Below are 14,153 nucleotides of genomic sequence, written 5' to 3'. Positions count from 1 at the left end.
AAGAAAAATCTCAAATAAACAATCTAACCTCATACCTAAAGGAACTAGAGAAAGAAGAACAAACAAAACCCAAAATTAGTAGAAGGAAAGGAATCATAAAAATCAATAATAAATGAAATAAAAGCAAAGAAAACAATAGCAAAGATCAAAACTAAAAGCTAAAACTAAAAGCTGGTTCTTCGAGAAGATAAAAAAATTGATAAACCTTTAGCCAGACTCATCAAGAAAAAGAGGGAGAGGACAAATTAATAAAATTAGAAATGAAAAAGGAGAAGTTACAGTGGACACTGCAGAAATACAAAGCATCATAAAAGACTACTACAAGCAACTTTATGCCAATAAAATGGACAACCTGGAAGAAATGGATGAATTCTTCGAAAGGTATAAGCTTCCAAGACTGAACCAGGAAGAAATAGAAAATATGAGCAGACCAATCACAAGTAATGAAGTTGAAAGTGTGATTAAAAATCTTCCAACAAACAAAAGTCCAGGACCAGATGGCTTCACAGGTGAACTCTATCAAATATTTGGAGAAGAGCTAACACCCATCCTTCTCAAACTCTTCCAAAAAATTGCAGAGGAAGGTATGTATGATAAATACATACCTAGATCAATTACTTAGGTTAAGTTGTGGCTAAATTCATTTTTAAGTTCAAGGTTCTAAGTGGCTGGGGGAGTCCTCTGTTCGTTGAACAGCCTTGTGTCCCAATGAGATGATCCCCTACTATAACAACCTGTGTTAATTCCATCATATTTATCACATTGTATTTTAAGTATCAGTTTATCAGTCTCCCATCAGATTGGGGATTCCTTCAGGGAGAGACTCTCTTGTTCACTTTGTCTTGAAATAGGTACCAGATTATTTGACAAATGAGTAATGAACAGCACTTCAGATGGCATGCATTTATCCATAATTATTGAGTATTAACCTACAAATATTCTATAATCCAATTTTAAATCCTTAAATTTATACCAAGGCTTTGATTTAGCTTATGCTAATTTTTAAAATGTGTAGCTTTGAGGCATTTTATTATAAAAAGCTGGTATTCATATATATATAAATGAGTATGAACTTAAAAGTCATCATACATTTACTTCATTTTTTAGCTTGACCTTCTAGTAAATCTTTAGCTTCATTGATTTTGGCTGCTATATAAGGAGATCCTCCCTTGTCTGGGTGATTTAAAAGCATAATTGGTTGATGAGCATCTCTTATCTTTCCCTTATTGGCAGTAGGGCTTGTATCTAGTATTTATGCTGCTTCCTGTTTTGTCATTTTGGGTTCAAACCCACCTCTGAAGGTGTAATAGCCACCACTGAAGGCAGATTTTGGTAGACTTTGAAAAACTTGTTTTACTTGAGGCTCCATGTGCTTCATGGCTTGCAAAGCATATGGCCTGCAAATCCTGCAGCAGCAATGGTCAGTCCAACTGCTATGACTGTACTGGCCATGGTTCCTGCTCGGCTCCTCTGCCTCTACCGGCAGTGCCCAAGTTCTTAGTTTTTATATCTTTGACAGTCTGCTTTGATTTGAACTCTTAGGTGATTGTTTAGCTAGGTATGGAATTGTAGGTTATGTTATTTTCCCTTATTATTTTGAAGTTACTACTGTCTTTGTGCATCTATTGTTGCCTTTGATAGGATTCCTGTTGGTTTGATTATTGTTCCTTTGAAGGTAGTTTTATCTTTTCTCTCTTGCAGCTTTCACACTCTTTTCTCTTTTTTCTTGGTGTTCTGTAGTTTCACTACAGTGTTGTATCTTTGTTTAGTCTGGGGAGTTAAGGAGCTCTTTAAATCTGAGGGTTTATATCTTCACTTCTGAAAACTTTAAAAATATTATATCTTTCTTTGTTCACTGTAGTGTCTTTTTCACAGATAACTATCATATGCTGGATCTTCTGTCTAAATTTCTCTTTCATATTTTCCATTATTTAACTTCCTGTGGTACATTCTAGGTGACTTCTTTAGACCTATCTTCCAATTTAATAAATTTCTCTTCCTCTTTGTGTTGTGTGCTCTTTAATGTATTATTTTGTTTGCCAGTGATAGAATTTTTTTCAGATTTTCCATTTTTAATAATACACGCATACCTTGTTTTATTGTGCTTCACTTTGTTGCACTTCACAGATCCTGTGTTTTTTGCAAATTGAAAGTTTGTGGCAATGCTCTGCTGAGCAAGTGTACTGGCACCACTTTTCCAACAATGTTTGCTCACTTCATGTCTCTGTCACATTTTGGTAATTCTTACAATATTTCAAACTTTTCATTAATATTATATTTGTTATGGTGATCTGTGACAGTGATCTTTGATATTACTACTGCAACTCGCTGAAGGCTCAGATGATGGTTAGCATGTTTTAGCAATAAAGTATTTTAAAATTAAGGTATGTACGTTGTTTTTTTAGATACAATGCTATTGCACACTTAGTAGACTAGAGTGGAGTTCAAATATAACTGTTACATGCACTTGGAAATCAGAAAATTCATGTGATTCGCTTTATTGTGATACTTGCTTTATGGTGGTGATCTAGAACTGAACCTGCAGTATCTCTCAGGTATGCCTGTACCTTGATCCTGCCATGTGGAATCTATTATCTTTTTTCATCTGCTTAATGGCTATAAACATTTATTTTAAAATTCTTTTTGAATTGCTTTAGTATTCAGAGTTATTTGATTATGAGCTTTTGTTGCATTTGCAAACTTTTATAGCATTGGATTGCTTTGTATTCTTTGCAATCTTTCTGAGTTCATCAGTACTAATTATATATTTATAGGTACATGCTGGATTGTGGAAGCACCCTTATGGGACAGTTTTGTGTTTTACTGTGGATGTATGGGTTTCCCAGGTTTGGACCACTTTTTATACTAATTTTTTAGTTTGGACTTTGCTAATAGCTCAAAGAATTTTACACTCTGCTGGCATGCCTTGCAGGGCAGGGAATTCAAAATTGTCATGACTGACTCTGCTTCCTGCTGTACCTTGAGGCAAACCTTATCTTTAGACTGTTGGGAGTTTTTTCTACTTCTAGTTCACCCCCTGGTCTTGCTTCTTGGAGGAAGTTCAGGACTCAAAATCTTGACTTTTTGTGTCATTGCCACAATCTACATCCATTTCTTCCTGAGGGACACATGGCTTATTTTTCTAGCCCCTAGAAATGTATTTTTCTTATCTTAAACTCCAGCTGTGTACTTTGAAAATTTTCATCAAATTTTATTTAGAATTTCTAGATGTCTTTGAAGTGGGAGGAGAGACTTCACACCTCAGATCAATTTGCTATCTTTGCTGGAAAGGCCTCCAATTTTTATTTTTTTAAATAAACTTCGGCATATTATATATATGTGTATATATATGTATACATATACATACGTATATATATATGTTTTGTTAATTGCTTTTGTACCTCTAAGAGTTTATCATGAAACTTATGCCATTATTAGTCTTCTAAACCATGATTCTTTAGTAGTTATTTTCCACAGAATGGATGTATTACTTATCTAGGCAATCCCTGTTGTTGCATCTTAAGTTTCTGATTTTTTTGCAATTATAAATGATTTTTCTGTGAATATCTTTATGTATGTATCTTTGTGAGCATCTCTGCCAGGGCTACCTTCTTAGAGGTGAAAGAATTGTATAACAGGATAGAATCTTAATAATTTGAAAGACTGACAAAATATTAGTAATGGGAAGTACACTGGATGTATCACAAAAATTCTGAACATTAAGGAAAAAAGGAACAGGGTAAAATTGTGAGAGGAAGATAGAAATACAGTGGATTAGAACTTTATACCATTGTAAACATCAAATCTCTGTTCACTGAGTTCATACAACAGACATTTAAGACATTATGTTTAGTATTGTAACTAATAGGGAGGGATAAGAAATGAATAAGACATGGTTTCTGTTCTTCAGAAGAAGATAGGTGAATTCTTAATGAAGATAAATAGAACTGTATGGAATTCTAATAAAAAGGCAGCCATAAGTAAGTAATATACTTCAGGTAATAGGAGGCTGCTGTGAGATCTCAGAAGGATCTACCTAATCCAGCTTGAGGAGGGGCCATATCTACCTAATAATTTACAACTCTTAAAATGATAAGAAAAAGGTTTAAGCAAGAATGAACATATGGTTATAGGAGGAGTAGTTGACCCAGTTAATAATTTTGTGTGTATAATTACCTCAATAAGCATTTTCTTGTATGAGTGAGTTGCCTCTCAACATGGCTCACTCCTAGTTCAAATGGTTTGTTACCATGTCACCAGCCAGAACAACAGTGCCAAGCCTGTTCTTTAGCTTCTTTACAGCAGCCACACCCTAATAGTCATCGCAACTTCCTCCTTCCCGATAGAAACTTCATTGATCTGGTTTTCCACCATTCTTATACATGGCTATGTGCATCAGAAGAAGCTAGGCCCATCTCCTGCTCTAGGGTTCCAGTTAACTAAGTCAGTCATAGAGTGTTCCTTGCCAATGACTGGTTTAGGCATAGGCATGTAATACAATTTTGGCAGCAGGAAAATTTTGCTTGGGGCTTTCTTGAAAAGGTTTATTCACCCATATAATGAGGAAAAGATGGTCTTTTCACTGGCTATTGTTGGTTCTGGATATTGTACTTGGAACTGTTGCAGTCATCTTGCCATCCGTCTTAGGATGAAGTCAATACATAGGAAGGTGAAGCCAAGAAGGAGAGAGGAAACCTGGAGGCTGCTCTGCTACCTAATGTTGTGATAATAAATGCCCACATGGTTTGAGTTATGTTTTTCTATTACCTGAAGCCAAAATCTTCCTAACTGATGCAGGAGGCAAGGTGTCCCTTGGGACTCTTGTCACCTCAGGACAATCCCTGTAATCTACTCAAGTGTCTCATGCAGGGATACAGGCAATGTTCTGGGTGACTTGGGCTGCTTTCCTATTTGTTGCCTTTGGACAGTTACCAGAATAACTGGATATTTGCATTTCCATATCACAATGTCTCTTTCTAACCTTTCTTTTCTAACTTAAAAGTAGGTTCTTCCAATTGATTTTTGAATGACCTAAAACCAAGAGAACTATTGATATTGCACAGTAGTGATCCATGTATTTCCTATTCAATTCCTTTGTCATGAAAATTAGGGAAAAATATACAATGAAAATTAGTTTTGGCTAAATATTATGAAAAGTAAAAATTTCCACTTTTCAAATGTGATAAGATAGCTTGCATTTATTTTATTGCTTCCTTTGTGTCTTCACTGTGCCATGACCATAGCTTATCACTCACTTTGAAACTTTTTCAAGCATCGAAAGTCTTTTTGTTTCCAAATGATTTCTAAATGATCAACAGCACCTCCCCTGCTGAAAAAGCAGTTGTAATAAATTAGATTAAGTTGATTTTATAAATTCAAATTTATAATTGGAGAGTATGGGGGACTGTTACAGCTTGAGGTCACCTTGAGCAAGTGACTTGTTTGTTTTAGATTCCCTTGTTGAGAGAATTCTGATTCACATCTATAAGTAGTTGCAAGTTTTAGGATTTTGTTTGTTTGCTTAAGAAGCTTGTTTTTGTAATCTCTTCATTAAGGATGGTTAGAAATACTTTATTCACAGTTCACAGAGGAGCAAGTTAACCTGGTTGCATAATGTAATATAGTGAAAATTTCAGATGTGAGTATTATAATATTGGTATGTAATATTCTTGTGTGTGCCTGTATTTAAATACCATTTTAGAAATGTGCTGTTTAAATGAAGAAATTAAAATAGCATAGCTTTTGTAACCCTTGAAGTGCCCCGGCATAGCTTGAATTTGAAAACCACTGCTTTTTAAAAATTATTTTTTACAGTTTTTCTCACACCATGTAGCAATAATTTGATGCACTTCGTCTCCCTTGAGCTGCTCAAAGGCAGGGCTCCTGTCTCATTTATGGTGAATTTAGGTGCACAGTTTTATTTTTACATGGTTACCCCTCCTTACACCAACTGAGAGCTTTCCAAGGCAATATTCCTCATCCATATAGCACAGTGCCCACTGCATGGAACATCTATGGAATGAATTGTATTACATCCCAGCAAACATTTCTCTGCCTATTCTATCTGTTCAGCTTATAGAAGACCAAATTAGGGGTTGATTTCATTGAAGCTTCTCTTAAAGTATATGTATGTAGATCCATTTATGGTAACTTTTGTTGTTTTCTTTATGTACAAGATAAAAAGATACTCATAGAAATTTAGGAAGTATAGAAAATTACGAAGAAAATAATCACTGTGAAACTTTTGCATTTCCTTTCAGTCTTTCTTCTCTGTATATATTAGTTATGTAAATGATGTCTATGTCCTGCTTATTTTCCCTAACATAAGTGGGCCTTTCTTCACTCTATTAAAGTTTTCATAAGCCTAATTTTAATTGCTTTGTGAACTATTCCATCTTATGAAAGTACCATGGTTTATTTTATGCATTGTCTATTCTTGGACATAAAGTTTCTAATCTGCTTTTATAAATTATGCATTACAAAATGCTATGATATTTTTCATATAATGTATCAACTGTGCAAAGATTTATTTGTTTAGCATAAATTCCTGAAAAAAAGAAAGTACTGGGCCAAAGGCACAAACATGTTCAAGGCTCTTGTTTTATTTTTGCTTTAGATAAATTTGTCATTGTTCCTGTTGATACTAGAGAAGTTGTATCTGTTTGGTTGCAGTTGGATGATTGTTGATGCCTCAGAAAATTCTGAGAATTAAGAATTTTAGAATTTAGATGACAGTAGAAGCAAAAGCTAAGTTAGATTTATCAAATGAAGTGGATAACAGAACCAGGGCATCATGCTTTTTAAGAGAAGTGGCTTTCAGACACTATATCTTGAGTCTCATTTCCTTGGGGATTCTATCTTCCAGGGCTTTTTCTTGCTGGATTTACATTTCCTGAGTTTCACTTGTGTCTGACCTTTCCCTAAAGAGCAAGGGATGGAGAACCTTGTCGGGAATGCACTCCACTTAAGAACCAGCACCTATTTATTTTCTCACAGGCTGACCTTGGGTTCTGGCCAGAGGAATACAGACCTGATTTCTCCTCTTGATTTTGCATTAACAAAGCTTTTTTAAGCTCACACGTGTGGAAAGACCTGATAGAGTGGGAACATCATTTTGTTTCGGGGAAATGTTAAGTCTGGATTCTTACATATTTAAAAATTTTAACCTATTTACCCAGAAGCAGAAATGATTTGGGGCTTAGAAAAAAGTCACAGATAATTTGAAATTCATATGTTGTTATCCGATTTAAAGTCATATCTTTCTTCATCTAGATCATATCAGTCTAATTCTAAGAGAAGCATCCAAGGTGTTTGAATGGAATTTTTTTTTTAATGTAAAGAAATGGCACATTAAAAAACAACAACAACAAATTGGCTTCCCACAGTGGCAGACTTGCAGCTGTTAATTAATCCCATAATGAACGGTATATACCCACATATTTTCCAAATCAAATATGGGTATATACAGGCCTGGCTTAAGATTCTATAATACAGACACTTTACCTGCTAAGGAAAAAAAATTAAAAACAAGATTGCCCCAAGGGTTATAAGCACTGAGGGAGAGGTAAGAATAAAAAAGCCAGAGAGAGGGAATGATGTGACTTTGTAGAATGCCTACTTAGGACAGAGAGGGGAGGAGATTGTAGGGATGGTTGAAGGATAATGCAAGTGCCTGGTCATTGCTTAGAAAATCTGATCAGTTATCCAGATCAAGTCATGCTTACATTATTAGAACCTGGGTATTAAGAACTGCCATTCAGGCAAGTACTGATGATTGTTTTTTGCTAGGAGGTATATTAGAAATTACACAGTACTTCTGAAAAAAAATTCTATTTGCCCTCCCCTGTAAAATTCTTTTTCAGAGAGTGAAATTACATTTTTATGACTCTAGCTTAATTTGGATTCAGTTCAGTTCAGTTTTTGAAAACGAGAAATTAATCCTGAACTGGGCTAAAACTTGGATTGCTAGAATGGCTGATCATTGCATCTCCCCCTAGCCTGCAAATTTTTTGAGAATCCCATTAAATTTTATTCAGGAGTCCCTTACCAGCCAAATGTATTGTTTCCATGGATACAATTAATGGGGAAAGCAATTTTATAAGACTGATGTGAAAAATGAGCACTTCATCAGCCCCCCTGCTGGTCGCGTTTAGAGACTGGAGGAAGGAAGTCAGCTCTTGTGGGGTTGGAAGAAGCTCTGTGGTGTAAAGGGGGCAAAACAATGAAAGCAGAAGTCAGAAGTGTCTTTTTAAGTGTAAGGAATTAACCCTGAAGACTTAATTGGAAAATGCCACTAAATTGTGACACCTTTTCACACCCTTTCTGTTTACAGAATCCACTCTGGGACAACTTTAAAAAAAAAGAAAAACCAAAACCCTAAAAGACCATTCCTTAAAAATACAGACCTCCCTTCTCCTCTAATTGCTGAAACAGGTTTTAGGGTATTTGGTGCAAGACAGATAGACCTAAGGAAGAATGAAAGTCTTAATGAAATGAAGGACTCACTAGCTCTTAACTGTCACTAATTTCTACCACAACATTTAAGTTTTAGGTAATTATGACTCAATCATCAAAATTTCTCTTGATTAGCATTTTTATTCATTTATTCTCTGAAATACATACAATGGGGTGAAATCAATATCACCTCATCTCATTTTCTAAAATATTAAAGTGAAAATAATAGAACCACAGTGCAATTTTCTAAGCATCAAAGAATGCTTTCACTCCACTGCCCCAAGCCCAGAGCAGAAATCTAGAGAGATTTCTTGACAAATTCAGAGCCCTGCTGTACAATGGTTACATGGCATTTGAATAACTATTAAAAAATGTTTTTTAAAGCCTACACTAATTTGGGAAAGAAATGAGACTGGAACAATTCTGTGTTCAGTTTAATATCACTGTGCAGCTTGTGACAAAAATGTTGCCCTTTTCCTATTTTTCCTGTGAGTGGAAATAGGGGATAGGCAACTTTAAAAAAAAAAAGCAGAGTGTGAACAAGTACATTTCACGGTGAATAATTCAGTTTAATTGCATACAAGCAAATCCATTTAAGAAACTATTTGTTTATATTTTCTGCAATACAGCTATCCTGTTTTTTTCCTTTTCTTTCTTTTCTTTTTTTTTTTTTTTTTTTGTGATTGTTTGAAAGGAGGCTGTTAAAAAGCTGCTTTCCCCTGCAGAGGGCAGTCTGCCTCTACAAAATACACACAACCCTGGCAGCATTTGAACATAGAGAACAAGTATATAAAATTATTTTCTTAAGCTGTGAATGTAAATAATTCTTTTTGTTTTTGGATAACACTATGGGAAAAAGTCTTCTGTATTAGGAAAGTATAGATTGTGTATAGCTCTATGAGTGTTTTCCTCTTGCCCTTTTATGTATTGTTTGGCTGACCTTTTTTTTTTTTCTTTTTTTAGATTGAAGGCATTTTTGAATAAGCATTGAGCAAGAGAGATAACAAATAAGGTCCCACATGGAGGGGGAAATGGTAATCAGGAGAATAAGAGAAACCTCAGGCTGGATTGTAGATTAAAAATGTATTTGTGTCAAGAATTCGAGGGCCTACAAATTGTACTGCAAAGGCAGAGAAAGTAAAACATACCACCTGATATTTTTTTTAAATACAGAAATTAATTTCAATTTAAAGAGGTTTCTATCTGCAGCTGGAGATATTTAATCTGAAAAATGTGAGAAAATAGGTATTTCTTTCTGTAATATTTCTCTCCTCTTTGATGTATGTCTCTGTCTGAGAGAGGAATGGATTAAATAGAGGCAGCTCTTCCAGAGGAGAATTGGAACCTTTCGAGAAGAGGCGCTGATAAGCGTGTAACTGATGCACAGATAAATACAAGACAACAGAATTCCAAAACAGTTTAATTGTAGTTTTTCTGGACTTCCAAGGTAGAGGGGAACACTTTCTGCTGACCAGGAGAAAAGTGCCTAGAGATATTGTGAAGCCTTAGTTTAAGGGTGTGTGAAAAATGATCAAGCTGCACATGATCATTTCCATAGATCATCTTCAATGGGCAAAATAAGCCACCTTCCTTGTGTAGAAATTCATAAACACTGAAAAAAACCATTATATGGTTTTTGTTTATTGAAATCATAAATAATTGTATAAAAGGCTCCTTAAAAACACAATAACTAGTATAGGGAAAAATGCTCAGCAACTTATATCTTGGGAATATTACAGGAATCTGCAGCTAACACCGATTTTCACGTCATGAATGCAAGTTTGGAAATACCTTTGAGAATATCTTTTGCTGCTTGTCTGCCTATTTACTTGCCAGGATTTTCTCAGTTCCTTTTCTAAAGCAGTTTGAAAATGTGATTTCGTGTCGAGATGCTTTTGTGAAGTGCAATTTATTTATTCGCTTCTCACCACATATGTTTTTATTAACGTGCAATTATTACATAGCAAGATAATGCCAGCACAAAATATATTGTCTCTAAATGAAGAGGAGGGACTGTAAGTGGTTTAATTTTTGAAACTTATATTTTTGAAGCTGGCTCTCAAAGCATGCAGCTTTGTAGTCTGCGATTTATGACAGCTGCGGTCGAGTCAGGTGGAGCAAAAGCAGCAAAATGGCAGGACAACTACTGTAAGGGAAGGTCATGAGGAGTCTTCTCAGTTTCCAATGTGAAATTTAATCAGGTTCCACAGAATGATGTGATTTATCTTGTTAGCCCATTCTGAACTATTTTGAAAATATAAATTATAAACCTTTCAAATTTAAAACGTAGGGAGATTCAGAACTGCCTAGGTTATCATCCGGGTGTTTATTTTGACACCATGAATTTTATTTTAGCAAGTTTATTTTAATCAAGTGGCCCATTCTACATCATATTGATATTGCACATAAAATTATGGTTGTTAGCTTCAACCATTTAGAAAGAGTTTTATTTTAGCAAGTTTATTGTGATCAAATAGTTTCTTCTCTATTATATTGACATTGTTCTACCCTATCATAGTTGCCAAGGCCAACCACATATAATTCTTCTTTTCCAGAACTATACAACAAGTATAAAACATTTGCATACATCAAACTATCTCATCTTTGAGGGGTATTTCAACCCGTGCAAAAACATTTAGGCATTGCTTATAACTTCTAAACACATCTTCAAAAGTTATGTTATGTCCATTTGTTTTTAATGAACACTACATAAAACTCTTTGAATATTAAAAATTTAATGATTATGAAATGTACAAAGTACTATTAAGACTTCCAGGTATTTGTAGAGTTACAATGTTAGATTGGTTATTTTTCACTAAAAAAATGGAAGACTTTGAACCTGTGAAATTTGTGTGCATTTTGTGTCACCAATATTGATACAGCTTAAGAGAGTGAGGCTTTCTCTTTTTCTCTTCACTCACATAAACACACACACACATACATATGTAGATGTATATATAAAATGCATAATAGTCTTATGTATAAAAAATATGCCTATTTTCTTCCATGGCTAGTGAGGTACATCTAATCAGCTATTTGTAAATTAGTACCCTTGCCAAAATATATTAACTTTTACAGTCTGTCAAGTGCATTGTGCACACCACATAATCCACACAGTTGGATTTGTCTTGTTCTTCCTAAAACCTTGGGAACAATGCTTACAGAGAAAAGAGTGGGTGGTTTTTACATGGCTTGAAAAATTTAAATAATATTTCGACTTGTGTATGTATTTACTATTAAGTGATCTTAATGCCTTGATTTTTTTAAAGTACTGTCTTAGAAATTTTCATAATTTCAGTGTATACTTAAAAGTATACCAAAATATATATTTTTTCCTGTCATCTCAAGAAAACTCAATTTAACTCACTTTCACATTTGATTTGAAAAGCAGAAGCATTCAGCGCTGTGGTTACCCTTGTCTTGAGTCGGCATTGTACAGCATTTTCTTGCCACCTTCCACAGCCGAGTGCAAAAAAACCCCACAGTGGGAACCCTGATTTTTCAGCCATTCTGTATCTTTGTTGCTGTAGACTCTTAATTCTGCTTCTGTTTATAATATTTGCGTTTGCTCTTATTATACCAAAAGAAATTCCTTGGAATGCATAGTCACTTTCTCCCCATTCCTTTCATTTGCAGATGAAAGGCAAATGCAGATTTAAAAAAAATAAATAAATACGATGTGGTTAGGACCATTCATCACACTCCCTGTCTGCTGGGTCTTTGTTTCTGTTTCATGCTGTGTGCATTACATTACATTTCTGAACCTGTTGTGAGTGTTTTTTGTTTTGTTTTGTTTTGTTTTTAGCATTTTTCTTTTGTAGTTTATTAAAATAAAAATATTTTCAGTCAGCAGAAATCTCATTGGTTCTTCTGGAAATCTTGCCCCACAGGCCTTTGCAGGACAAGAACAGATTGTCCAGGGCCTAATTCTGAGCATTGTTTTTTATGAGGAAATCAAAAGTATAATTGTGAAAACCCAGTGCGTCCTTTTATGTCTGAAAAGGAGAATTAAATTGCTGGTGGCAAAGCAACAGGGGATAGAGAGAGAGTGGATGTGAGGCAGGCCCTCTGGAATTAGGGATTTGTTGTTGAAAGTAAGGGGAGAGTCCACTTTAGTATGTACACAAGTGAGTGTGCATTTGGCAGGTAGATCACGGAATCCAGAGAGTACAATGCAGCAGAAATTGAAAAGGAGTAAATGCAATAAAATGGTCCCTTTGGCCATTCAGTTTGCTCCTGTCAAATTCTTAAAAGCCCTAATTTGCAAATATTAGAGAAAACACTGATTCAAATTTGGACGATGAACTATCAAATACCTGCTAAACTGTGGTCCTTTCTAGGAAAAAAAAAATCTTTATATTCTTGAGGGATTTTTACCCAGACGTTATTCTTGACAGGACTACTCTAGCTTTTTGACCTGTGCTTTCACTTTTAATTCTGAGGAGAAGTAGCTTGAAATTTTGATTTCATTTGTGCTAATTCCACTTTCTGGATCTGATCACTGAATACTGTATCATGATTTGGGACTTGTGGCGTAACTGTTCTAGATCACTAAATTTAATGAAGTTCTAAGAGCATCCTCAGAGGTCTTTCATAGGAATATTCAGACAGTTTTGAATTTTGCCATATGATGAACAGCAACTCCACGTATTTTAGGGTACATATGTAAGACAAAAGATTCTGTGAAAACACTTCGTGTTCCAGGGTTAACTGGGATATAACAAAATAGATGTCAAAAAAAAAAACCCAAACAAACCCAGTGCTGGGAATCCTGACAAAACCTTGGTGGTGTGACAGAACCTCGGTGGTGTGCTCTGGTGGACAAATGGTTAAAATATACACTCATTGGAGTATGAAGGCAGTTCTTCTCGGCTGTCAGATAGTTTGACCAGTGTCAGGCTATCCTGACGTGTGCAGCATACCTTCATTGCATCATAAATAAAACAGACAAATTACTTTTTTTTTTTCCCTCTAGGATGGAATAAGCACCATGAGAGGGGAGGGAAAAGGATTAAGGTGGGGAGGGGTGACTTGCAGGGTTGGTGGGGAGGTAGTGAGTGAAGAATTAGAAGGGAAAGGAGAAAAGAGAGATCCCTTCAGCCCCTCTATGAATCTCGGAATGGCAGCCGAGAACAATGAGAAAACCAGGCAATTACCTAGAATCCTGTTCCCTTATCCAGACATAGAAAATATATTCTTGCACCAGCCTTCCTTCCATCCCCCACTCCCCACTTGCCTCCTTCCCTTCCCCCAGTCTATCTAATTCAGTTCTATAGTGGAAGGCCCAGCAGATGTAACAAAGGGAGAAGGGTTTCTGATGGTGGGCCACTCTCGACTCAAGGGCCCGGTCTTCCAGGTCTGCAGTGGGAAACATTTTATATTCTGTGCCCTTACAGACTTTGGTAACCTCTGAAGCCGCAGCAGTGAAAAATGAGCAGAAAGGTATTTTATAGCCTGAACACTTTTCCTGATTCCCTGAAAATCAAGTGGTCAGGACCCTAACTCATCTGGCCCAAATGCACCAAGCTGACGTAGCACTTCAGCCTTGGGAAATTCTGCCCTAAGATATGAGTAGGAATTCTGGGCTCTGAAACTGTTTTACCCAGAAACCTTCCTGAATTCCAGTGAAGAATTCTGCTTTATTTCTTACATCATCATTGCAGTCCTGTAAGAGGCTGCCTCCTACCTATTTTTCCCTT

The 14,153-nt window shown here is 35.6% G+C and overlaps 1 pseudogene across 1 annotated transcript; it reads right to left on the bottom strand.

The window, feature by feature from the left end:
* Positions 1 to 1,087: 1,087 nt before the first annotated feature.
* Positions 1,088 to 1,452, bottom strand: LOC309795364 (mitochondrial import inner membrane translocase subunit TIM14-like; annotated as a pseudogene). Its single transcript has one exon. The product of its transcript is annotated as a mitochondrial import inner membrane translocase subunit TIM14-like (transcript).
* Between the last annotated feature and the right edge of the window lie 12,701 nt (positions 1,453 to 14,153).

The sequence above is a fragment of the Mesoplodon mirus genome, assembly GCF_964341445.2.
Source record: "Mesoplodon mirus genome assembly, chromosome: 19".
Taxonomy (NCBI): domain Eukaryota; kingdom Metazoa; phylum Chordata; class Mammalia; order Artiodactyla; family Ziphiidae; genus Mesoplodon; species Mesoplodon mirus.
Note: the sequence above shows the minus strand (reverse complement) of the source record. Positions and strands in the feature narration are given on the sequence as shown.